Raw genomic sequence first — 27875 nt, 5'->3', positions numbered from 1 at the left:
GTTGCAGCTTGCTTATCTGCCCATTTCTTTACCTTTATTTGAGAAACAAGGGCAGAATTTTTAGCTTGGCGGGCAGGTGCACGCCCAACTTGATCCGGCGAGAAATCACGTGAGATGACGTTGGGTGAGCATTCCGACCTCATCTGGCGCTTGCGTGATATTTCGGTCAGCGGGCGCATGCAAAAGTTGGAAGTGCACCCACCGACAATTAATGATGCAATTGTCTGCAATTTTTCATTGCCCGTCCAACCTTAAGGTTGGCGGATGGGTGAATCAGCCAGGCGGCCTTTACATTTTTCATCAAACCTCATCCAAGGTCAGGATGAGGTTTCCGTGATAAAATTAAATATAAATAAACATCTGTGGACAGCATTTTCAGTAGCTCAATTTTCAGGTGATTTATTATGATGCATGGACACTTTCTTTCAGCTTCTGAAATCTTTATTTTTGATTTTTCAGATCTTAACCCCCCCTGGGGGCAGCTCCCTGCCTTCAGGGAGCTTTCTCTCAGCACTGACCCATGCCCATGTTGACATCAGCGCCCACCCTCCTCCTGGTCCCAGCCCGGCAGCGCTGAGTTTCTAAGCGCGCACTCCATGCTGGCTGGCCGTTAATTGGCCAGACAGTGTGAAATCGCAGTCCGTTCCCCAGCTGATCCTGGGCCCGCCAATCGTGCCCGCCCACCAACCTAAAAATTCAGGCCAAAAGATTGTTCCTGAGCCACTTTGCAGGCTCCTGTGAGTCGCTCCTGGAACACGGACACATAATCTAACAGAGAATTCATCCCTCTGTCCTAAAAACATTTCATTGATTAATTTCAGAGGACCTCTTACCTCGTGTCCATTAACTAATTCAAAAGGGCTAAAACCATTGGCCTCAATCTTCTGGTTGGCATGCGGGGGCGGACCCTGGTCGCCGGCACGTAACATGACGCGCGGTGAGGTCGGCCGAGCGTCCCAATGTCACTGTGCGTCATTCTGATCCTCAGTTAGGAGGGTGCGCAATGGAGTCGGCTGCGCACCCGCTGAACTGTCAAAGGCCATTAATTAACTGATTTAACTGATTCTCAGGGCTGCCCGTCCAACCTGGAGGTTGGGGGGCAGGCGAAGAGCCCAGGCGGCCTTCGCATTTATCATGAAACCTCATCCATGGGCGGGATGAGGTTTCATGAAGTGTTTACTAATTAAATAAAATTTTTTATTAAAATTCATTGACATGTCCCAGCTCATGTAACATTGTCAAATGAGGGCACATGTCTGAGTAATTTTTTCTAATTTTTTTTGAAGTTTTCATAAAGAAAATGATCTCCCTGAGGCATCCCCATGCCTCAGGGAGATTTCTGCGCTCTTTCGCGCGTATTCTGGGCGCTCGTCATGCTGGGCAGGCCTTAATTGGCCTGCCCACGTAAAATGGCAGCACACAGCCGATCGCAAGCAGCGATCTGTTGCGCGCCCGCTCCCACCCAGCCCACCCGACGGGGAGAAAATTCTCCTCATTAAATTCATTCTGTGAATTTCGGGTAGCAAATAAAAGAAATTCCAGTCCTTTGTTCCAATCATGGGGATATTCATGACAATTTGCTTTAATCATTGTTTTGAGAGTTTGATGGTACGTCTCTGAAGCTCCCTGTGTCTGTGGGTGATATGCTGTGGATCTTAACTGTATTATTCCCAAACCACTCATTATGTTTTGAAAAATTTTAGACATAAAATTGGAACCTTGATCTGACTGGATCTCTATTGGTAATCCATAGAGTAAAAAATATGGTTAATTTCTCTACTGCTACTTGCGCTGTGGTTGTCCTTAAAGGGATGGCCTCTGGAAATCGAGATGTCATATCCATACTAGTAAGGATATACTGATGTCCAGCTTTCGTTTTTGGTAACAGTCCCACATAGCACCCTGCTAAATTGCTCCTCAAAAACTGGTATGGGAATTAAGGGCGCCAGATTGATTGTAGGTTGCTGTTTTCCCACCATATGATACGTACGGCACGTTTTACAAAACTGCACCACATCCTTGTGAAGGCCTGGCCAGTAAAAATGTCAGTTTATCCGCACTTGAGTTTTCAGTATCCCTACATCTCTGGCCATAGGAATGTCATGTGCTATTTGCAATATCTCTTTGCGATACTTGGGTGGTACCACTACCTGATGAACAACTGACCACTCTTCGTCTGCAGGTCTTAGAGGAGGTCTCCCACTTCCTCATCAGAATTCCATTTTAATGTAGTAACATTCTGGAACTTCCTTAGCTTCAGCTTCAATTTGGGCTGATTGTGCTGTTTTACTTAACTCTGGATCTGCTTGTTGAGCCTCAGCTAGAGAAGATTTATTAAACATCTCTTTTGGATTATCAAATCTTTAAAGAAAGCTTCAGTTAGACAAATGTCTGTCTGTGGTATCTCTTTGACTTCGCATGATAAGCGTTGCTTAGCCATTGCTTGGGTCATCACACACAAAGGAAAAATTCCTGGAATCTTTTCCTGTAACTGCTCCATCTCTTTAACCTCACTTGGGCTTTCTGTAATTGTGGGAGAAGCTACTACCTTCGCTCCAGCTAAATTATTTCCCTGGAGTAAATCGACTCCATTTAGGGAAACTTCTGAACAACCCCTATCGTCACTGTCCCAGACATTAAGTCACACTCCAAGTGCACCTGGTAAAATGTACGGGTATATAGACCCCGCCAATACCATTTATTAAAACTTTGGCTTTTAATGTGTACTCTGGTGGAAAAGTCATGTCTTTCCCCAGCAAAAGTGTTTGAGTGGCTCCTGTATCTCCTAATGTAATATGATTATAAGTTTAGCTGTCTCATTTGAGGGATAAGGGGTTACTTTTCCCCTCAATAAGAATTCTTTATAGCTCTCACGTATCTTATTCACCTCTCCTGAACTCAAGCAGTGTTCACACTCATTTTCACAGCTGTAGTTAATGCTACAACTTTATCTGTTGTATTTTCAGTCAGGGCCCCTTTCCCTGAATCACCCTTACGTACCCCAATAAGTCCCATGGATTTTCCGCCCAACTTCCAGCAATCTGCAAAAACATGTCCCACCTTGTTATAATAGAAACACCTAGGCCTTAAATATCACTCCCACCCTCAGCACCTTCCTTTCTGGTCTTAAGAGGAGTTTCGGGGGTATTTCCAGCTGTCCCTTCTCTTCCCTGACTACTTGCCTTCCTTTCACCTTACCACCTTCTGTCCTTTTCAGGTTTGTGGAGCTGATGGAAAAAGAGTTTAGATTTATGGACCAGCTCAAAACCATCAGCCATCTCTGCTACCTGTCTCGCTGTTGCAACCCTCTGGTCTTCATCATAGTTCTATGGAGGAAGTGAATTTTTAAATTCTTCCAGGAGAATTATTTCCCTAAGGGCCTCATACCTTGTTGTCTCTACCTTCAATGCCCGTATCCAATGGTCAAAATTACTTTGCTTTACCCTCTTGAATTCAATGTAGGCCTGCCCAGACTGTGTCCTTATGTTACAAAATTTCTCATGCCTCAGGGACCAACTCATATGCACTAAGAATAGCCTTTTTTACTGCATCATTATCCACAGAAAGCTCTTCTGAAAGTGATGCATAAACCTCATCAGCTCTACCCACCTGCCTACTCTGTAGGAGCAATGTCTAGACTTCTTTTGGCCACTTGATTTGCTTAGCTGCCTTCTCAAACAAAATAAAGAATGCCTCTACATCCCTTTCCTCAAACTTTGGGAGGGCTTGTACAAACTTAAACATCTCCCCACTGGGCTTTGGGTTGGAAGTGTTTTTTCCGTCTTCAGAACCTTCCTCAGCATCTCAGGCCTCTTTTTTTAAGTCCAGCCTTTCAAGGTGGTAATTCCTTGCTTGTTCCTTTGCCTCTCTTTCTTTATCTGTCTCCCATTCCTCCCTTGCTAACTTCTCTCTCTGGAGGTCAAGCTTTCGCATTTCCAATTCCCTTTCTCTTCCCTTTCCCTCCAGCCTTTTCAATTCCAATTCTCTTTCTTTTTATTTTACCTCCAATTCAAGTTCTTTCATTTGTAACTGAATCTTAGCCAATTCAAGTGGCTCACCCCTCTCTTTGGTATCCCTTCAAATTTCAAATGCTGCACTATTAGCTCAACTATGTCCATTTTCCTTGCCCTTACGGTTAATTCTAACTCCACTGATCTACCAATTCCATTAGCTGAGCCTTGGTTATTTTTTGTGAACCAGTCAGGGATAAATCTTCCATCTTTAGAAAAGTCTTAGCAACTTCCAAAGCCATTTTGGTGTGCTAATGTATGAGAAACCTGGTCTCTGTCCTCTTATCCTTCTAATTATTATTATTCCGCATCCAATCGCCCATTGCCCACATTTCAGATCCTGCAAGAGCCCCAATTTATGTTACAATTGGGGATGGGAGGAGTGCACAGTTTATTTAGCCCCGCTACTCCACAGGTCACACCATTAGTTTAAAAGTTTAATTCACTCACCAAAATGGCCAATTATTTACCTTCGCTACTGTTAGATCCAGAATCAAAGAGACTTTAACCAGGCTTCTTTCAATAAACTCAGGATGATTGATTTATTATAAACAAAACTTCATTTTCTCAAACAAGTTGCAGGAACTAGCAAACACACAATTGTACTCTGGAAGTATAACTATCTATCCATTTTACAAATATCCCAGCACACACACACATACACACACAAAGGACAAACAGATAAAGTCTCTCTGCAGAGATGGGCTTTAGAGGATAGATGTTATAAAAATAAAGGATAAAGTTGGCTGGGTCTCAACTACGTCGATATGGAGCTCCCTCATGAGAAGATGGACCACTTGTCCCGGTAGATGTCTGGAAGTTCTTAGCAAAGAAGCTTCAGCATCGAGGGGACAACAGAGCTGGATCAATTCTTCCTGTCTCAGCTTTGCAGGTCTAAAATGCAGACAGGCTACACTAAGATGAGGATTTTCTGGCTACAGGCTTATAACCACACACACAATTTCAGCAAAGACAGAGAGAGAGAGAGTTAGTTAGAGTATCCTTCCTGCTCAGTTTATCCCCCAACAAAAATAAATACATTAAAAATTTAATGAAACATGTCCCCTCATGTGACTGTGTCACATGAGATGGGACATGTTTTTATTTTCAAAATAAAGGTTTCATTTCACTTGTATTAGCTTTAGGAAACTTGATCCCGCTCGTGGATGAGGTTCCCTAAAAAATGTAAAGGCCACTTGGCCTTTTCGCCTGCCCGCCAACCGTAAGTTTGGATTGGCAGCATAAAATTCAACTTAATTACCTTGTTAATGACCTTAATAGGCCTTTCAATTATCGGCAGGCGTGCAGCCGACTCCGGCGTGCACCCACCGAACGAATGAAATATCACACGAGTTCGCAATGACGTTGGGACGCACGACCGACGTCATCGCACGTCATTTTACGTTCGAGTGTGTTCGGCGTGAGCCCGCACACCAAATGAAAAATTCTGGCCTATGTCTTTGGACTTTACCTCACCAATAATAAAATCCATCACAGTACCAATTTTACCAGTAATCTTTGGGGAAAATAAACATGCTGTTTCTTAGTTAATGATTTAGATGAGAGATCTAAATGAAATATCTCCAAATTTGCAGATGACACAAAGCTGGGTGGGAGTGTGAGCTGTGAAGAAGATGCAGAGATGCTTCAGTGTGATTTGGACAAGCTGAGTGAGTGGGCAAATGCATGGCAGATGCAGTATAATGTGGATAAATGTGAGGTTATCCACTTTGGTAGCAAAAACAGGAAGGCAGATTATTATCTGAATGGCTATAAATTGAGAGAGGGGAATGTGCAACGAGACCTGGGTGTCCTCGTACACCAGTCACTGAAAGTAAGCAGACAGGTGCAGCAGGCGGTAAAGAAGGCAAATGGTCTGTTGGCCTTAATAGTGAGAGGATTCGAGCACAGGAGCAGGGATGTCTTGCTGCAATTATACAGGGCTTTGGTGAGACCACACCTGGAATATTGTGTGCAGTTTTGGTGTACTTCTCTGAGGAAGGATGTTCTTGCTATAGAGGAAGTACAGTGAAGGTTTACCAGGCTGATTCCTGGGATGGCTGGACTGACATATGAGGAGAGATTGAGTCGGTTAGTATTATATCCGCTGGAGTTCAGAAGAATGAGGGGACCTCATAGAAACCTATAAAATTCTAACATGACTAGACAGGGTGGATGCAGGAAGGATGTTTCCAATGGTGAGGGAGTCCACAGAATCACGGAATCGCAGAATCACAGAGTGCAGAAGAGGCCCTTTGGTCCATTGAGTCTGCACCAACATGTGAGAAACACGTGACCTACCTACCTAATCCCATTTACCAGCACTTGGCCCATAGCCTTGAATGTTGTGACGTGCCAAAGGCTCATCCAGGTACTTTTTAAATGATGTGAGGCAACCCGCCTCCACCACCCTCCCAGGCAGCGCATTCCAGACCATCCTCTGGGTAAAAAAGTTTTTCCTCACATCCCCCCTAAACCTCCTGCATTATGTCCCCTCGTGACTGACCCTTCAATGAAGGGGAACAGCTGCTCCCTATCCACCCTATCCATGCCCCTCACAATCTTGGACACCTCGATCAGGTCGCCCCTCAGTCTTCTCTGCTCCAACAAAAACAACCCAAATGTATCCAACCTCTCTTCATAACTTAAATGTTTCATCCCAGGCAACATCCTGGTGAATCTTCTCTGCACCCTCTCCAGTGCAATCACATCCTTCCTATAATGTGGCGACCAGAACTGCACACAGTACTCCAGCTGTGGCCTCACCAAGGTTCTATACAACTCCAACATGACCTCCCTACTTTCATAATCTATGCCTCGATTGATAAAGGCAAGTGTCCCATATGCCTTTTGCACCACCCCACTAACATGCCCCTCCGCCTTCAGAGATCGATGGACACACATGCCAAGGTCCCTTTGTTCCTCAGAACTTCCTTGTGTCATGGCGTTCATTGAAGATTTCCTTGTCAAATTACCCCTTCCAAAGTGTATCACCTCACACTTTTCAGGGTTAAATTGCATCAGCCACTTATATGCCCATTTGACCATCCCGTCTATATCTTCCTGTAGCCCAAGACACTCAACCTCACTGTTAACCACCCGGCCAATCTTTGTGTCATCCACAAACTTACTAATCCTACCCCCCACATAGTCATCTATGTTGTTTATATAAATGACGAATAATAGGGGACCCAGCACAGATCCCTGTGGTACGCCACTGGACACTGGCTTCCAGTCACTAAAGCATCCTATTGTCATTACCTTCTGCCTCCTGCAGCTGCCAATTTTGATCCACCTTATCAAATTACCTTGTATCCCATGTGCATTTGCCTTCTTTATAAGTCTCCCATGTGGGACCTTGTCAAAGGCTTTGCTGAAATCCATATAAACTACATCAACTGCACTACCCTCATCTACACACCTGGTCACCTCCTCAAAAAACTCAATCAAATTTGTTAGGCATGACCTCCCTCTGACAAAGCCATGTTGACTATCCCTGATCAAACCTTGCCTCTCCAAGTGGAGATAGATTCTCTCTTTCAGAATTTTCTCCAATAGTTTCCCTACCACTGGCATGAGACTCACTGGCCTGAAGCTCCCTGGCTTATCTCTACAACCCTTCTTAAATAGCGGAACCACATTAGCTGTTCTCCAGTCCTCTGGCACCTCCCCCGTGGCCAGAGAGGAATTAAAAATTTGGGTCAGAGCCCCTGTGATCTCCTCCCTTGCCTCCCTCAGCAGTCTGGGGCACAAATCATCTGGACCTGGAGATTTGTCCACTTTTAAGCCTGCCATCACCTCCAATACTTTGTCACTCCCGCTATCAATTTGCTTTAGAACCTCGCAGTCTCTCTCCCCGAGATCGATACCTTCATCCTCATTCTCTTGGGTGAAGACGGATGTGAAGTATTCATTCAACATTCTACCGATGTCCTTTGGCTCCACCCATAGATTGCCCCTTTGGTCCCTAATGGGCCCTACTCTTTCCCTGATTATCCTCTTCCCATTGATATACTTATAGAATATCTTGGGATTTCCCCTACTTTTACAGTCAGAGCTTTCTCATATCCCCTCTTTGCTCTCCTAATTGCTTTCTTAAGCTCCACCCTGCACTTTCTGTACTCCACTAATGCCTCCGCTGATTTGCTTCCCTTGTACCTACTAAAAGCCTCTCTTTTCCTTCTCATTGTATCCTGAATATCTCGGGTCATCCATGGTTCTCTGGGCTTGTTACTCCTTCCTAACACCCTAGAGGGACCATGTTGAGCCTGTACCCTCCCCATTTCCTTTTTGAATGCCCCCACTGCTCCTCTGTAGATTTCCCCACAAGTAGCTGTTCCCAGTCTACCTTGGCCAGATCCTGCCTTATTTTACTAAAATCCGCTCTCCCCCAATCCAAAATATTTTTTTGCACTTGTCTATTTCTTTGTCCATAACAAGCTTAAATTGTACCATGTTGTGGTTGTTATCACTAAAATGCTCCCCCACCACCAACTCAGCCACCTGTCCAGCTTCATTCCCCAGAATTAGGTCCAGCACTGCACCATCCCTTGTTGGGCCCTCTACATGTTGACCTAAAAAGTTCTCCTGTACGCATTTCAAGAAATCCACTCCATCCAAGCCCTTAACACTATGCCTATCCTAATTAATGTTGGGAAAGTTGAAATCACCGAATATAATTACCCCATTGTTATTGTCTTTACACATCTCTGCAAATTGTGCACATATTTGCTCCTCAATTTCCCGCTGACTATCTGGGGGTCTATAATAAACACCTAACAATGTGGCTGCCCCTTTTTTATTCCTAAAGTCTACCCACAAAACTTCATTCGATGCCCCCTCCAAGATATCTTCTCTCCTTACTGTAGTAACTGACTCCTTAACTAATAATGAAATGCCTCCTCCTCTTTTACCCCCTCCGCTGTCTCGTCTGAAGGTTCTATATCCCGGCATGTTAAGCTGCCAATCCTGTCCCTCCCTCAACCACATCTCAGTGATGGCTACTATCGGTTCAGAACCAGAGGTCACAGTCTGAGGATATGGGGTAGATCATTTAGGACTGAGATGAGGAGAAATTTCTTCACCCAGAGAGTGGTGAGCCTGTGGCCAAAACATTGTATGTTTTCAAGGAGTTAGATATAGCCCTTGGGACGAAAGCGGTCAAAGGATATAGGGAGAAAGTGGGACCAGGCTATTGAGCTGGATCAGCCATGATCATAATGAATGGCCTACTCTTGCTCCTATTTTCTATACTTTAACTACTCCTCCAAACATTACGCCCCCTCCTTTGAATTCAAAGTGGTCTGGTTTATTTAAAATGCAAATGTTCCCTTTACATCTTACATTCTATGCTTACCTACTTAACATTTCAAACCTAGCTTATCTTCTGTTATATCAAAGTCTTCAGACCAGCTGTCTTTAATTCATTTAAGTCATACACACACACTACACACACACAGACCCCACTGTTACTCTGCTTTACAATAATTTCCAATAACAATATGAAAATTATTATATCTTCCTGACATCATGCAGGCTCTCATAGCAGTCCAGAAATCTGTGGCCCAACAGATTATTAGGATTGTTGGTGTGCCGACCCAGGGGTGTGGTGGGCAAGGGGGGGTGCTGAGGTGTGGGTGGTGGTGGCAATGACTCTGTGGTGCAACAATCTGCATATCGTGGTGCAACAATCTGCATATCGTGGTGCAACAATCTGCATATCTCTCTAAGGAGGACAGCATTTGTACTCCCACCATGGTCTCTCCTTCAATGCCCCTGCTGGTTCCTCTCAGCCAGCCAGTCCAGACTAGTACCACCCATGCTGAGGTGGTGAATTCTGAAGACAGGCCTTCAAGACTTCAAGGTCATCCCGGAAAGCCATCTGCATTAACGCACACAGAAATTCAGCAACCTTCCACCAGCCATGTTGGGTTAGCATTACACAGGAACAATAGGCCAGGGAAAACCACTGGCAAGACAGGCACTAATGGAAAGCACAAGGGTGAATAGTTCAGTTTTGCATGTATTATAGGAAATGCTATACGAACATACAAATTAGGAGCAGGGTTATGCCCCTCAAGCCTGCTCTGCCATTCAATAAGATCATGGCTGATCTGTTTGCAATCTCAACTCCACATTCCCATCTATTCCTGATAACCTTTCACCCCCTTGCTTATCATGAAACCATCTACCTCTGCCTTAAAAACTTTCAAAGATGTCGTTGAATAATGTTGTTGGAAATGTTGGATAAAGTTACTGTGGAATTTTGTTTTTGAGGTGTCTTATGTTTCAGGAGTTTGGTCAAGAAGATGCTGTGACAGTCTGTAGCAGATGAAAAGTTGGGGAATTGTGGAGAAACCGTGATGTGGGATTATTTCAGGGGGACTGGAGTCAGATCAGTTGCTCACAGAGTGCGCATCTGGAGCAATGCTGTCCTGGATGCCTCCTATTCTTCCTCCTCTCGAGTTGCTCGTCAGTGGCTTAATGAGGTCAGCTTCCTTACAGTTCCCCAACTTTCAATCCTGGCAAAGCTAAGTAATGCTCCTCCTGCTTCTCTCTGCTTAGAGAGAAGATTATGAAGTTCCCTCTCCATGAGTGCAGGGCCACTGTGACTACCGTAATGCAGCGATGCATGGCAAACTGTAAGATTTTTTAAAAATTAATTTACAGGATGTGGATGTCGCTGGCTAGACCAGTATTTATTGCCCATCTATAATTGCCCTTGAGAAGGTGGTGGTGAGCTGCAGTCCCTATGGTGTAAGTACACCCACAGTGCTGTTAGGGAGGGAGTTTCAGGATTTTGACCCAGCAAAAGTGAAGGAACGGCAATATATTTCCAAGTCAGGATGGTGAGCGGCTTAGAGAGGAATTTTCAGGTGGTGGTGATCCCATGTATCTGCTGCCCTTACTCTTCTAGATGATAGAAGTCATGGGTTTGGAAGGTGCTGCCTAAGGAGCCTTGGTGAGGTTCTGCAGTGCATTTGTAGATGGTACACACCACTCTACTGTTCCTCAGTGGTGGAGGGAATGAATATTTATGGAAGGGCTGCCAATCAAATGGGCTGCTTTGTCCTGGATGGTGTCAAGCTTCTTGAGTGTTGTTGCAGCTGCACACATCCAGGCAAGTGGAGAGTATTCCATCATACTCCTGATTTTTGCCTTGTGGGCAGGCTTTGGGGAGTCAGGAGGTGAGTTACTTGCTGCAGGATTCCTAGCCTCTAACGTGCTCTTGTAGCCACAGTATTTATATGGCTAGTCCAGTTCAGTTTCTGGTTGATGGTAACCCCTAGGATATTGATAGTGAGGCATTCAGCAATGGTAATGTCATTGAATGTCATGGGGTGATGGTTAGATTCTCTTTTGTTGGAGATGGTCATTGTCTGGCACTTGTGTAGCACAAATGTTACTCGCCACTTGTCAGCCTAAGCATGGATATTGTCCAGGTCTTGCTGCATTTGGACATGGACTGCTTCAGTATCTGAGGAGTCACAAATGGTGTGGAATATTGTACAATCATCGGAGAACATCCCCACTTCTGACCATATGATGGAAGGAAGGTTATTGATGAAGCAGCTGAAGATGGTTGCTGGCTCCAGCCTGGAAGAATCCTGAGGCATTGAAATTAAGGGTCACAGTAATCTTGACAGCATTGGCAGTGATGGCCTCACCCTCCACCTAGCTACGTAGTTCTGTTTCCAACTCCTTGGTGAATTGTGGCCACCACCTTAGACAATACTGGCTGAAGTGGAGGTAGGAGAGGTGCTCAATGAATATCATGGATGGCTACTGTCTTCTGTTAAGAGCCCACCTCCCCCTCCCTCCTCTGCATACAGCTTCTCCTCTCTCTTGCCTATGCTCCAATTCTATGTCATGCTGTAGCCTAAGGTGGACTGCAATTATAGCTCACATGAGAGATTGCAAGCTTTATGCTCAGGGGTCTTCAAGCTTAAGTGAACTCTCTGCAAAAGCACAGCACCAGTCACTGTTGACTTCAACAACACAGTCCACAGTACTTCCACTAATGACTTGTGACAGCTTCTTCAACAACACAGTACGTCCACTAATTCTGCAGCATCAAAAGAAAGTCAAAGGCACTTCATCTGAAAGATCCATAGTGATGTCTTTAAATAGTGCTGATAGGGAGTCGTTTGTGCAGTTAAATGCATGTGCAACTGTGAGTGTTTAAGAGAGGTCGTTAAATGGGGTGTCAGGTGCTGAATGATGCCTGGCTGCTGTGCATGCTTCATGTGATGTCTGCGCTATTGCACCTCCCAGGTATGGTGAAACATGTGGGTCATGCCAAAAGTTGCCAAGTAGTTCAGCCATCATTTTCAGCGCCTCCACGTTCATGAACTGCTGACATTAGGAACGTTATAGAGCCCAGGGTTCCTAATCAAGATTTTGCAATAAATTTGAGTTACAGAAAATTGCAACTCCACAATTATGAAAATTTGCTCTAGGGAATTCAAGCATTTAATAGAATCTTACAAAAAGATATTTTGGATATCTGAATAGAAACAGAAGTGCACATTCTTCATTCACTAAAATTTTAAAAAAATCAATTGACAAAAAGCTAAATTAATCTGCCTATTATGAACATGATGTTTGATTTAGTCAGGCAATCTTTTGGACAAATGATTTATGTATCTGGCAACATACATCCATATGACAGGATCGGTTCTCTACAGACAAAAGGGAAATGTTCAAACCTTGCACCTTTTTTTGAATTATCTGAGAGCCTGGGGACTATATAGTTCCCCATCGCCTTCTCCATGGCAATGCCTCAGCCAATCAGAGTCGACTTGCCAACCAATCAGCAGCCTTTTCTCCTGTAGTATAAATTCTTGTGATCGCTTGAAATTTGGCATTCTGTGTTTGTCCTGATGAGTGCAAGATGAAAAACTTCCACAAGTCTCTCTTTTCAGCAATAAACTAAAGATGTAACTTAAGTTGATTAACTGCATACAGCTGGATTTTACACTCCCAGAAAATCCAGTGGGTAGCTTTACTACCACATACATACCAAACCTCGACCTGTTTGAACTTTTATGGGGGCCAGAGGAGGCATCGGGAGGCCAGTCTGACCTTGGGCTCATTGAGGCCCTTAATTAACACCTACTTAAGGGTCTCAACCCGCAAACCCTCCCTGTGGTATTATACCCACAGCAGGTGGAAGCCCACACCAAGGGTAGAATTTTATGTCCCACAGGTGGGCGGACGTCTGACCTGATCGGGCGTAAAATCGCACGAGATGACATCAGGTGAGCGTCCAGACGTCATCGTGTTGCAGAAGCTTTAAGATGTGGCTATCCCTCTGTGGACCTCAGGGGTGCTCGAGTCTGAGTAACGATTGTCAGTGACGCCGGAGCTGGCCAAGAGGGGTGAGCCCTGGCTGCTTGGACTGAATGCCTTGCAGCTTGAGGGCCACGACTCGGATGTGCCCTGCGAGGTGCTCCTCAGCTGGGATTGGCCAAGCTGCAATGGCACTGCAGGTAGAAAGTGGACTAATCAACGCTCCTCTGTTCTGTCAGGAGAAGGCAAGCCATAACCAGCAGAAAGGGCATGTACAGGCGGAGGCCTGCCCAACTTGCTGCTGCTCAGTAGGTTCAAGCAAAACACCCTTGAGTTTGAGAGCCGGCACACTCCACGTCCATTTGGGTGTGGAGAGGCAGGGGTGCCAAACGAAGTTAAGAGTGCACTGCACAGAGGTGAGACTTTCGGATTGTGCAACCATTCTTGTGCAGACTCTTCATTGATGTAAGCCTCAAACCTGGAGTCCCCATTGATCATTGAGAGACGATGGCACCATGATGCAGGTCTCCATTGTCTCATCAGGGTGCCTTGCAAGCACAGTGACAGTTTGATGACTTTAACTAATGACAGGTCCTTCTTCTCCCTTAGATTCATCAGCAGGCATTCGTTTTGTGGGCCCCGAAGAGCCAACCCTGGCGCCGGAGGAACACCAAGCTTCAGTTGCACTTGTGTCATGCCTGCTCTCTGAAGCAGGCAACAACCCAGATACCAGCACCTCGGTGGGCATTAGATCAGCAGCTAGTATTTTGGTGTACATTAATGAGGGCACTTCACACTCGCTTGAGGTGCAGGTGGAGGCAGAGAGTGCCCAGAGCGCTGGCAGTCGGAGGACTGATGGGGGCCAGGACAATGTTCAGTCGAAGGCAGATGATGAACCTCTGAAGTCATCCATTAGGCAGCAGATGCTGGATATCCAGCGAGACATGCAGGAGAATCTGGTGGAGATCCATGAGGGTACGCATGCCATAGTCTCCGTTATGGAAGAGTCCATGCGGATCGTGAGCACCACGTTGACCCTCATGGCCGAGTGCACTGCCTCCTCCATTGAGAGAGTGGTGACACTCATGGAGAGACATCTCCAGGAACAGAATCAGGGGGTTCCTGGGGTTGCGCTCACAGAAGCAATGACCTCAGGTGGTCAGTGCCAGTGTGGGAGATGGATGAGGCATCCAGTATCCAGCTAGGTGCCCATCCATCAGTGGCAATCAGGGAGGTCCAGAGCAACCACACATTGCTGCACGAGCTGCTTGTTGTCTCTGCAGGGTCCTCTCAGGACGCTCTGGATGTTGACAGCAGCTCCTCTGCCCCTCCGCCAGTGACCGTTACATCTAATGAGGCTGCGATGATTGGAGAGGCGACAGCCGTGGAACTGGCCGCTCCCTCCCAGGCAGGGCCAGCACAGGCTCCACTGGCCAGAGGACGATCGCCAAGGTCATCAAGCCAACAAGGCAGCAGAGTCAGCAGGTTGTCTCCTATGCCAATGCCAGCGAAGGGGGAGCACCAAGATGTAGCACTTGTAAGTGTACGATAAAGGCACCATGAGCACAAGAGAGACAGATCACGGGTGATCATGACGGCTGGTAAAATTGGGAAAATCCCAAGATATTCTATAAGTATATCAATGTGAAGAGGGTAACCAGGGAAAGAGTAGGGCCATGAGGGACCAAGGAGGCAATCTATGGGTGGAGCCAGAGGACATCGGTAGAGTGTTGAATGAATACTTTACATCCATCTTCACCCAAGAGAATGAGGATGAAGGTATCGAACTCCAGGAGAGAGACTGCGAGGTTCTTGAGCAAATTGATATAGGGCGTGACAAGGTATTGGAGGTGTTGGCAGGCTTAAATGTCGACAAATCTCCAGGTCCAGATGATTTGTGTCCCAGACTGCTGAGGGAGGCAAGGGAGGAAATCGCAGGGGCTCTGACCCAAATTTTTAATTCCTTTCTGGCCACGGGGGAGGTGCCAGAGGACTGGAGAACAGCTAATGTGGTTCCGCTATTTAAGAAGGGTTGTAGAGATAAGTCAGGGAACTATAGGCCAGTGAGTCTCACATCAGTGGTAGGGAAACTATCGGAGAAAATTCTGAAGGAAAGAATCTATCTCCACTTGGAGAGGCAAGGTTTGATCAGGGATAGTCAGCATGGCTTTGTCAGAGGGAGGTCATGCCTAACAAATTTGATTGAATTTTTTGAGGAGGTGACCAGGTGTGTAGATGAGGGTAGTGCAGTTGATGTAGTTTATATGGATTTCAGCAAAGCCTTTGACAAGGTCCCACATGGGACACTTATAAAGAAGGCAAATGCACGTGGGATACAGGGCAATTTGATAAGGTGGATTCAAAATTGGCTTAGTTGTAGGAGGCAGAGGGTAATGACAATAGGATGCTTTAGTGACTGGAAGCCAGTGTCCAGTGGCGTACCACAGCGATCTGTGCTGGGTCCCCTATTATTCGTCATTTATATAAACGACATAGATGACTATGTAGGGGGTAGGATTAGTAAGTTTGCGGATGACACAAAGATTGGCCGGGTGGTTAACAGTGAGGTTGTGTGTCTTGGGCAACAGGAAGATATGTGCGGGATGGTCAAATGGGCAGATAAGTGGCAGTTGGAATTTAACCCTGAAAAGTGTGAGGTGATACACTTTGGAAGGGGTAATTTGACAAGGAAGTCTTCAATGAACAGCATGAGACTAGGAAGTTCAGAGGAACAAAGGGACCTTGGCGTGTGTGTCCATTGATCTCTGAAGGCGGAGGGGCATGTTAGTGGGGGGGTGAAAAAGGCATATGGGACACTTGCCTTTATCAATTGAGGCATAGTTTACAAAAGTAGGGGGGTCATGTTAAAGTTGCATAGAACCTTGGTGAGGCAACAGCTGGAGTACTGTGTGCAGTTCTGTTTGCCACACCATAGGAAGGATGTGATTGCACTGGAGGGGGTGCAGAGGAGATTCACCAGGATGTTGCCTGGGATGAAACATTTAAGTTATGAAGAGAGGTTGGATAGACTTGGGTTGCTTTTTGGAGCAGAGAAGACTGAGGGGTGGCCTGATCGATGTTTACAAGATTATGAGGGGCATGGACAGGGTGGATAGGGAGCAGCTGTTCCCCTTAGTTGAAGGGTCAGTCATGAGGGGACATAAGTTCAAGGTGAGGGGCAGGAGGTTTAGGGGGGATGTGAGGAAAAACTTTTTTACCCAGAGGGTGATGATGGTCTGGAATGCGCTGCCTGGGAGGATGGTGGAGGCGGGTTGCCTCACATCCTTTAAAAAGTACCTGGATGAGCACTTGGCATGTCACAACATTCAAGGCTATGAGCTAAGTGCTGGTAAATGGGATTAGGTAGGTAGGTCAGGTGTTTCTCACATGTCGGTGCAGACTCGATGGAGCGAAGGGCCTCTTCTGCACTGTGAGATTCTGTGATTCTGTGATTTTATGTTCATTTGTGTTTGATTTATCTATACTCATCTGGAAACGAAGACCAGAAAAGGTTATGTAAATAGTTTGGAATTGTTTTATTTTATTGGTGCAGGGTATGTCAGTATGTAATCCTGTACGTAAGTAGCTCTTAAACTTATTGCACAGGCACTGTGTGTTCTTTGGGTTCAAAGGAAAGGATCCTCTCAGACATTCGGGATGGAGGCAGGAGCCCTGGTGGAAGCTGATCTTCGGTAGCCTAGCTGAAGAGCATTGGATCAAGGCATCCCTGGTGTTCCTGCCTCCCTGGAGGTTACTGAGGTCTGTCTCCATGCTCCTCTTCAGACTCACTACTGGACTCATCCTCTGTGGCCTGTGGAGCTGCATCAAGATCCTCTTCCTCTAGTGGGTCACCCCTTGCCAGTGCCAGGTTGTGGAGAGAGCAGCATGCAACTACTATCAGTGACAACCGCTCTTGGGGGGTATTGTAGTGCACCCCCTGAAAGGTCCAGGTATCGGGAGCGCATTTTGAGGAGACCTATGGTCCTCTCTACCACTGCCCTTGTGAAGGCATGGCTGGTATTGTAACGATTCTCTGCCTCTGTTATATGGGTGGCAGAGAGGCATCATGAGCCACCTCTTCAAGGATGACGCTTCTCACCCAGCAGCCATCCACCCAGTCGGGCTGGAGCACTGAAGAACCTTGGCACCTGGGAGTGTCTCAGGATGTAAGCACCATGGGAGCTGCCAGGTACCTTGTACAGATTTTCAGAATTGCATCCTGTAGTCACACACTATCTGCACATTCATGGAGTGGAATCCCTTCCTGTTAACGAAGACACCCGGCTGGCCTGCTGGCACCTTGATGGCTCCAAGTGTGCAGTCCATGGCACGCTGGGAGGTGGGGGCACCCAGCAATTGCTGCAAAGCCTCTGGCTCGCTCAGCCTGGCCGGCCTCGTCCGTATGGTAAAGAATAAAGGACAGTACCTACTTGAACAGAGCTTCTGTCACCAGTTTGACACAACTCTAGACAGCTGATTGGAAGACTGTAGACATATCCCCCACTGAGCCTTGGATAGAGCCGGAGGCAGAGAAGTTGAGGCCACTGTGACCTTCAGAGCTACTGGCATAGGGTGTCCACCCCCACAGTCGGAGCTGATATCAAGCCCAATCATCTGACAAATGGAGGTCACGGTCTCCCTTGAGAGGCGGAGCCTCCTTCAGCATTGCACCTCGGACATATTGGGGTACCTGCATCACTGCCTGTAAACCCTGGCAGCAGGATAGTAGCATCTTCTGCTGCCCCTTCTGCCTTGGACTTCCTGCTGGCCCTGCGCCCCTTGTGCCTGTGCCTCTCCTTCCACTGGTCGCTCCCCTGGAAGTTGCATAGGGACATCCGACCTGGTCTCTCTTCTGTCCCTCTCTTCCTCCTCAGAGGGGGTGCCACCAGCGGAGACCACAATCCCCATTACCAGGATGATGGAAGGCTGTCTGATACCTGAATAGGTCCACACAGTCTGAATCTTCAAAGGTCCTTGGAGACACCAAGGAGTCCTGAAATGAAGCCTGGAAATGCTAAGAATGAAGCCCTAAATAGAAGTGAAGCTGCCAAGTACCAATAAGTCACCAGCAACAAACTATGTACCAACCCCCTCACTACTCACTGAGTAGTGCTGCTGAACCCTTTTATCCCACCTGTGGGTGAGGTTTTTGAAAATGTCGGCTGGCTGCCTGCCCGTTTTGCAAAATCGCACAGGCAACGAAAAATCGCCGTCAATTGGATTATTAATGGCCTTACGTGGCCTGTTAATTAATGGCGGGCATGGCTTTGGCACCTGTTCGGCCCGCCGAACGAAATATCGCGCGAATGTGCGATGACGTCGGGACACTTACCCAACGTCATCGTACGCTATTTTATGCCTGATCGGGTCGGGTTCGTGCCCGCCCGCGGGACATAAAATTCTGCCTTCTGAAATCCTCTTTTGTAATGCCTTTGCCTTTGTCACCAGTGAATAAACTCCTTCTCCCTTATATTCAAATCTAGGACAAATCCTTCAGTCCAGTAGTAATTTGAGAAATTACATCACGTCTTTGTATTTACATAACCAGGCCAATAAGAATCAAATTGAATAATTTAGCAGAAACTAAACCCATCCTTTCCTGTATGAATTTAATCTCAATGTATAATAATAATGCACAACATAAGTGTTCTTCCGTTTTTAACCCAACAAACTTTAAAGTGAACAGACGCAGCAGCCTACCTTTTCCTGTTACTGTGCTCATTTTGGGTCTCTCTTTCTCCTATTTTGGTGCCACTATTACATACAAGCTGAATATGGCTGTGTTTATTCCTGTGCTACAAAAGTCTGACGAGACTTGGTGTGCCTCCTCTCACATTAGCTTGCTCCAGGAAGGTGCTGCTACTGGATACATTTATGGTGCTTGCCCCTGGGTCATTCAGTGTGCCACTCCTATTGTGTGTGATCAAGGGAAAAGTCAGATCCTAAGGTGTATGCTGTTCTCTTAAAAAATGGAACCTTTGGGTAGGTTTATTCTAGTTGTGTTTCTTCGTCCCCATTGTTCAGGGTGGCTGGTCTAAAGGCAACTACATCCCATTTCCTGCTTACCACCAGCTGCCATGAAAGCTGTCCTCAGGGAAGGTTACCCTAAAAAGCCAAATTGGACAACGTTCCTTGCATCAATCTCATGCAAGAGCAAGCCTGTCCATTTAACCATCCTTGAATCAGGGGGAATGACTGCTGTACCACTTATTCACTTGCCCACAGAATCAATTTGTGTCTCCAAATTGAGTTTCCTTTCGCTTTGTTTATGCCTAAGATTTTTCCCTGTCCCCTCCAACCTCAGCCAAGGCTGACACTTATGGGACTCTGAAGTTAAGCTTGAGGAAGTCAGAATAGATACTTGCTCCTGTCTGCAAGCACTCAGTTTTAAGTATGCACACCTTTTTCATTTGGAATTGATGGCCAAAAATAATGTTTTCCTTTAGGCTGACTCAGCACAAATGCAAAACTGCAAAACTGGCTGTCATAGGGGTTGATTTTATGAGGACAGGATTACCCAATTGCCCCCACTGACCAAAAAGTCCATTGGCACCAGGCCTATCAGAAACCCAACTGCCCCACAGTGGTAGTCTGCTAGGAACAACCCTAACTGATTCAGAGTGGGAGTTCTGCCCCCATCTGGAAAAAAGTTCCATCCTAGAGAGCTGTCGGCCAATTTGATTGTCTGGCACCTCTGTAATCCCGATCTTGGGTGTGATGCCTTCAAAGGGAACAGGGAACCCTCCCAGCCAAACAAGGTACCCACCCCTTCCTGCCCGCAAGCAGTGATTTTTAAAAATTCTTACATGGGATGTGGGCGTCACGGGCTAGGCCAGCATTTATTGCCCATCCCAAATTGTCCCTGAGAAGGTGGTGGTGAGCTGCCTCTTGAACCGCTGCAGTCCATGTGGTATAGGTACGCCCATAGTGCTGATAGGAATGGAATTACAGGACTTTGACCCAGCAACAGTGAAGGAACAGCAATACAGTTCCATTTCAGGGTGTTGTGTGGCTTGGAGGGGAACATGCATCTGCAGCCCTTGACCTTCTTGAAGGTAGAGGTCATGGCTTTGGAAGATGCTGTTGAAGCAGCCTTGATGAGTTGTTGCAGTGCATCTTGTAGGGTGTGCACACTGCTGCCACTGTGTGTCAATGGTGGAGGGAGCAAATGTTGATGGTGGCGAATGGAGTGCCAATCAAGTTGGCTGCTTTGTCCTGGATGGTGCCAAGCTTCTTGAGTATCATTGGAGCTGCATTCATCCAGGCAAGTGGAGAGAATTCCATCACAATCTTGACCTGTGCCTTGTCGAAGGTGGACAAGCTTTGGAGAGTGAGGAGGTGAGTTACTCGGCACAGAATTCCCAGCCTCTGACCTGCTCTTGTAGCTAGCTACAGCATTTATATGGTTGGCCAAGTTCAGATTCTGGTCAATGGTCATCCCCAGGATGTTGATAGTGGGGGATTCAGTGATGGTAATGCCTTTGAATGTTAAGGGGAGATGCTTGGATTCTCTCTTGTTGGAGATGGTAATTGTCTAGCACTTGTGTGGCCTGAATGTGACTTGCCACTAGACAACGCAAGCCCAGATATTGTCCAGGTCTTTCTGCATATCTGAGGAGCCCTGAATGGTGCTGAACATTGTGCATTCATTAGCAAACATCCCCAATTCTGACATTATGATGGCAGGAAGGTCATTGATGAAGCAGCTGAAAATGGTTGGATCTAGGACACTACTTGAAGAACTCCTGCAGTGATGCCCTGGAACTGAGATGATTGACCCCCAACACCCACAACCATCTTCCTTTGTGCTAAGCATAGCTCCAACCAGTGGAGAATTTTGTCCCTGATTCCCACTGACGTTAGCTTTGCAAGGGCTCTTTGATGCCACACTCAGTCAAATGCTGCCTTGATTTCAAGGGCAGTCACTTTCACCTCAACTCTTGAGTTCAGCTCTTTTGTCCATGTTTGGATCAACATTGTAATGAGGTCATGAGCTGAGTGGCCCTGGTGGAACCCAGTGATTATTTCTGAGTAAGTGCTGCTTGATAGCACTGTCGACGGCCCCTTCCGTCGCTTTGCTGATGATTGAGAGTAGACCAAATGGCCGGGCTGGATTTTTCCTGCTTTTTGTGCACAGGACATACCTGGGAAATTTTCCACATTGCCGGATGAATGCTAGTATTGTAGCTGTACTGGAACATCTTGACTAGGGGTGCACAAGTCTTTAGTGCTATTGTCGGAATGTTGTCAAGGCCCATAGCCTTTGCAGTATCCAGTGCCTTCAGCCGTTTCTTGATATCATATGGGGTGAATCGAAGTGGCTGGAGGCTGGCATCTGTGATGCTGGGGACCTCAGGAAGAGCCCGAGAATGATCATACACTTGGCACTTCTGACTGAAGATGGTTGTAAGTATTTCAGCCTTTTATTTTGCACCAATGTGCTGAGCTGCCCCATCAGCGAGGATGGGAATATTTGTGGAGTGTCCTCCTGCAGTTAGGTGTTTAATTGTTCACCAGCATTCATGACTGAATGTGGCAGGACTACAGAGCTTAGATCTGATCTGTTGGTCATGGGGTTACTAAGCTCTGTCTATTGAATGCTGTTCATGCTGTTTGGCATACAAGTTGTCCTGTGCTGTAGCTTCACCAGGTTGACATTTCATTTTTAAGTATGCGTGGTGCTGCTCCTGGCATGCCCTCCTGCACTCTTCATTGAACCAGGGTTGAATCCCCAGCTTGATGGTAATTTTTTTTTATTCATCCATGGGGCGTGGGCATTGCTGACTACAGTGGGGAAACGTCGGCCATGAGATTACCGGTCATAGTTTAATATAATTCTGTTGCTGCTGGTAGCCCACAGCGCCTCATGGATGCCAGGTTCGAGTTATTAGGTCTTTTCGAAATCTATCCCATTTAGCATGGTGGTAGTGCCACACAACATGATGGAGGGTATCTACATCCTGAAGATGGGACTTGGTCTCCACAAGGATTGTGCGGTGGCCACTCCTACCAATACTTTCATAGTCAGATGCATCTGCAACAGGTAGATTGGTGAGGACGAGGTCAAGTAGCTTTTTCCCACTTATTGACTTGCTCACCACCTGCCGCAGACTCAGCCTAGCTGCTGTGTCCTTTAGGACTCAGCCAGCTTGGTGTGCACTACTGCTACCAAACCACTCTCGGTGATGGACATTGAAGTCCTCCACACAGAGTACATTCTGTGCCCTTGCCACCATCAGTGCTTCTTCTAAGTGGTGTTCAATGTGAGATGTACATATTCATCAGTTGAGCGGGGGAAGGTAGGTGCTAACCAGCAGGAGCTTTCCTTGTCCATGTTTGACCTGTTGACATGAGACTTCATGGGATTTGGAGTCAATGTTGATGACTCCCAGGGCTACTCCCTCGTGACACTGTGCTGCCACTTCTGGTGCTTTTGTCCTGTCGGTAGGACAGAACACAGACAGAGATGGTGATAGTGGTGTCTGGGACATTGTAAGGTATAATTCGGTGAGTATGACTATGTCAGGCTATTACTTGACTGATCTGTGGGGCAGCTCTCCCAATTTTGGCACAAGTCCCCAGATGTTAGTAAGGAGGACTTTGCAAGGTCAACAGGGCTGGGTGTGCCATTGTTGTTTCCAGTGCCTAGGTCAATGCCAGTTGGTCTGTCCGTTTTCATTCCAATTTGTGTGCAGTGAAAGCAGCTGGGCTACTTGCCTTGCCTCTGCCGTCCCCTGCCGTACATAATACAGTGGCAGAGGCAGAATGAGGCCCTTATGCGGCCACTAATGGGACACTTAAAGGCCTTAATAGGCCCAGGGCAGGTAGGCTACCTTATCCACTCTCAGTAATATGGGAGACAGCTCTGGGGTGGGTAGGAAGGTGGCAGACAGACTACCCATTTTATTTTACAAGCCCCTCCCTTCCAAATATGCCGGTGGCGGGGTGGCGGGGTGGGGGGTGGGGGGGCGGTTGGGGCAGGCAGAGGGCTTAAAATTCACCCCATAATCTGATGAGAAGAATGTAGATTTTCGGGCAATCAATGTACTTTCACACTGGGCAATTTTCCCTGACAACGTAGTACAGAAATCTCTCTCTAGTAATTTTAGACTCTCTGTTTCTTTAAGTCAGAGTCAAAGGCAGCATTTACCATTGACTACTCATCCCCCACATTAACACTGAAGCCTAGAATTTACTGTCACCAATGTAACTAGCTAAAAACAACAGTCTTCTGCTATTTGTCTTGCAGATGTTAATCTGTTTATTTTAAATGGTCTAATGCCTCCAATAAAATAGCAAATGGAGGAATGTCATATGAATGTGCTGTGCATTTGTCTGTTAATATTGAGAACAACAATTTCTAGGCTCATTAGTTCCTAAATTAAGCAGGTTTGATGGGTTGAATGCCTTTTGTTTCTCTAAACATTATTATATTCTTATTGAACATTCAGTCATTTTTAAGAGAAAAGGGCACACTTGCATTATCAGAAACTTACCAAACTTAAGATTGAAAGAGCATTTTGTCTCAGCAAATAAACCAGCGTTACAATAATATTTCAAAGTATGCTTTAATCAAAATTTTGCCTTTCAGAGGCACAACTCGGAGAGAAAGGCATCTGCAAGGGAATCAAAACACACAGAGACAAAACTTTGAAACAAATGTGGATTTTCATTCAAACTTCATGCTGCCTGCTCATCACTATGGTTATGGTATGTAGCCCAGGATTAAATGTGCTTCTGACTGGTTGGATGTGCAGCAGGTGACCAAGATAAGTGTACAGTGAGCACAAGTGAAAGCTACCCTGTGTTAACTCCTTGATCACTATTCTCAGTCTCCATCCAGGTCTGCTGCCACCACTGCTGCTGGTGAGTCTCTGGGCTACATCTCGCTCTCTCTCTCTCTCTTTCTCTCTCTCTCCACTTTAACTTCTTGGTCACTGTGCTCAGTCTCCACCCAGATCCGTCCCGTCGCTGATTCTGGTGAGTCTCTGGGCTAGCTCTCCCCACCCCACCGCCCCATGCCCCACTTTAATTCCTCAGTCGCTGTGTATGGTCTCCACACTCTGCCTGCACCACTTTTAGTTCTGCATCCTTTAATTTATATTGCCTCTCCTCATTCTTCTCACCTTCCAGTGGATGACAGTGGTGTAATGTCGCTGGACTAGTAATCCAGAGGCCGAAGCTAATGCTCTGGGGTCATGAGTCCAAATCTCTTCGCTGCTGGTGGAATTTAAATTCAATTCATTAATAAATCTGGAATTGAAAGCTAGTCTTAGCAATGGTGGCCATGAAACTATCATCAATTGTTGTAAAAACCCATCTCGTTCACTAATGTCTTCTAGGAAAGGAAATATGTCGTCCTTGCCCACTCTGACCTACAGGTGACTCCAGATGCACAATAATGTGGTTGTCTCTTAACTGCCCTCTGAAATGACCTAGCAAGCCACTCAGTTTTAGGGCAATTAGGGATGAGAAACAAATGATGTCTTTGTGAGTGACAGCCGCAGCCCATTACAGAATTTTTAAAATGTGTAACTTCACACTTCTGTGAATTAAATTTCATTTATTCCACCAATCTGTCTAGGTCCTGTGGAAGTTTATCACTATACACTTTGCAGTTCACAATACTTCCAAGCTTTATGTCATCTGCAAATTTTGAAATTTTGCCCTACACACCGAGATACATCTGTTCATGACAGTATTGGTGGGAGTAGCCATTGCACATTCCTTGTGGAGACAAAGTCCCCTCTTCACATTGAGGATACCCTCCACCGTGTTGTGTGGCGCTACCACCATGCTAAATGGGATTTCAAACAGATCTCGCAACTCAAGACTAGGGGGCATCCATGAGGTGCCGTGGGACATCAGCAGCAGCAGAATTATATTTGAACACAAGCTGTAATGTATGGCTCCGCATATTCCCCACACTACCATTACCATCAAGCCAGGGGATCAATTCTGGTTCAATGAAGAGTGCAGGAGGGCATGCCAGGAGCAGCACCACGCATACCTAAAAACAAGGTGTCAACCTGATGAAGCTACAACTCAGGACTACTTGCATGCCAAACAGCATAAGCAGCAAGTGATAGACAGAGCTAAGCAATTCCACAACCAACGGATCAGATCTAAGCTCTGCAATCCTACCGCATTCAGTCGTAAATGCTGTGGACAATTAGACTTACTGGAGGAGGAGGCTCCATAAATATCCCCATCCTCAATGATGGAGGAGCCCAGCATGTCAGTGCAAAAGATAAGGCTGAAGGTTTTGCAATAATCATTAGCTAGGAGTGCTAAGTGGATGATCCACCTCGGAGGTCCCCAGCATCATAGATGCCAGTCTTCAGCCAATTCGATTCATTCCACATGATACTAAGAAACAGCTGAATACACTGGATACTGTAAAGTCTATGGGCCCTGACAATATACTGACAATAGTACTGAAGACTTGCGCCCCAGAACTTGCCATTCCCAAGCCAAGCTGTTCCAGTACAGCTACGATACTGGCATGTACCTGGCAATGTGGAAAATTGCCCAGATATGTCCTGTACACAGAAAGCTGGACAAATCCAACCTGGCCAATTACCGCCCCATCAGTCTACTCTCGATCATCAGTAAAGTGATTTATTAGAGTTCTTTTATGATGTAACAAACAGGGTGATCAAGGGGAACCAGAATATGTAGTATATTTGGCTTTTGATAAGGTGCCACATAAAAGATCACTGCACAAGATCAGTGCTTATGGTGTTGGGAGTGATATAGCAGCATGGGCGTGATTGACTAGCTAACAGGAAACAGAGAGCCAGGATAAATGGGTCATTTTCAGGTTGGCAAACTTGAACCAGCGGATTGCCGCAGGGGGCAGTGCTGGGGCCTCAACTATTTATGATCAATGATAATGACTTGGATGAAGGGACAGGCTGTATTGTAGCCAAATTTGCTGATGATACAAAGAAAGGTAGGAAAGCAAGTTGTGTGGATGATACAAAGGGTCTGCAAATATATAGGTAGGTTAAGTGAGAGGGCAAAAAATTGGCAGATGGAGTATTGCGGAAAATGTGAGGTTGTCCACTTTTGTGGTAAGAAGAGAAAAGCAGAATATTATTTAAATAGAGAGACTGCAGAACAGAGGGGTATGGGTGACCTCGTCCATGAATCACAAAAAATTAGCATGCAGGTACAGCATGTAATTAGGAACATAACTGGAATGTTTGCCTTTACTGTTTGGAGAAAAGAAGGCTGAGATCGAGGTAATCAAAATCCTGAGGGGTATGGATAGAGTAAATAGTGAGAAACTGTTCCCACTCAAGAGAGCATCAAGAACTAGAGGGCACAGATTCAAAATAATTAGCAAAAGGAGTGAGAGTGATGTAAGGAAAAATCTTTTCACCCAGAGTATGGTTGGAGTCTGGAATGAACTTCCTGAGAGGGTGGCGGAGGCCAGGTTCAATCGAGGTATTCAAAAGGCAATTGGATTGCTATCTGAAAAGAAAGGGTGTGCAAGGTTATGGTGATAAGGTACAGGAACGGGATTAGGTAGAATGACCTTTCAGAAAGCCAGTACAGACTCGATGCGATGTATGGTCTCCTTCTGCACTGTAAAGATTTTGTGATTCTGTAAAAGTAGAGAAGCCTTACTACAACTGTATAGGGCATTGATGAGACCACACCTAGAGTACTGTGTACAGTTTTGGTCTGTTTTTTTAAGGAGAGATATATTTGCATGGGGCAATTCAGAGGAGGGTCGCTAGGTTGATTCTTGGGATGAAAGGGTTGCCTTATTGAACGGCAGAGCAGGCTTGGTGGGCTGAATGGCCTACTCCTGCTTGTATTTCTTAGTTACTGACAATTGCCTATGTAAATGCATCACAATGTAATTTTACCCTCCCACAACTTCTGATTTGCATCTTTCAGTTCTTCAAATTGCATTGCTCCAATTTACACCTGCTTTCCCAATATTACAACAATGACAACACTTCAAAAGTACTTTATTGGCTGTGAAGCACTTTTGTCTGACAATGCATCCGTGAGGTGCCTTAGGATGATTTATTACATTAATGGTGTTATATAAATGCACGTTTTTATTGTTGGAGTTCTTTGGGACATATAAAGGAGGAGATGGTTGCATAGTGGTAATGTCACTGTACCTAGTAATCCAGAGGCCCAGGCTACTGCTCTGGGACATGGGCTCAAATCCTACCATGGCAGCTGATGGAATTTAAAAGTCAATTAATAAAAATCTTTAACTGAAAGCTCATCTCAGTAACGGTGACCATGAAATTATCGTTGTCATAAAATCCCATCTGGTTCAATAATGTCCTTTCGGGAAGTAAATCTGTCGTCCTTACCTGGTCTGACCTACATGTGACTCCAGACTCACAGCAATATGGTTGATTCTTAACTGCTTTCTGAAATGGCAGCCACTTAATTCAAGGGCAATTAGGGATAAGCAATAAATGTTGGCCTTACCAACAACACCCACATCCCATCAAATAATAGAAAGGACCAACGTCCTGAAAGATGTTAATACATGCAATTACTTTGTTTCTTCTACAGTTAATCTTGATTTCCTCTATC

This window comes from Cetorhinus maximus, chromosome 16 (genome assembly GCF_964194155.1).
Source record: "Cetorhinus maximus chromosome 16, sCetMax3.hap1.1, whole genome shotgun sequence".
NCBI classification, from domain to species: Eukaryota; Metazoa; Chordata; class Chondrichthyes; order Lamniformes; family Cetorhinidae; genus Cetorhinus; species Cetorhinus maximus.
This window is presented reverse-complemented; position numbering follows the sequence as displayed.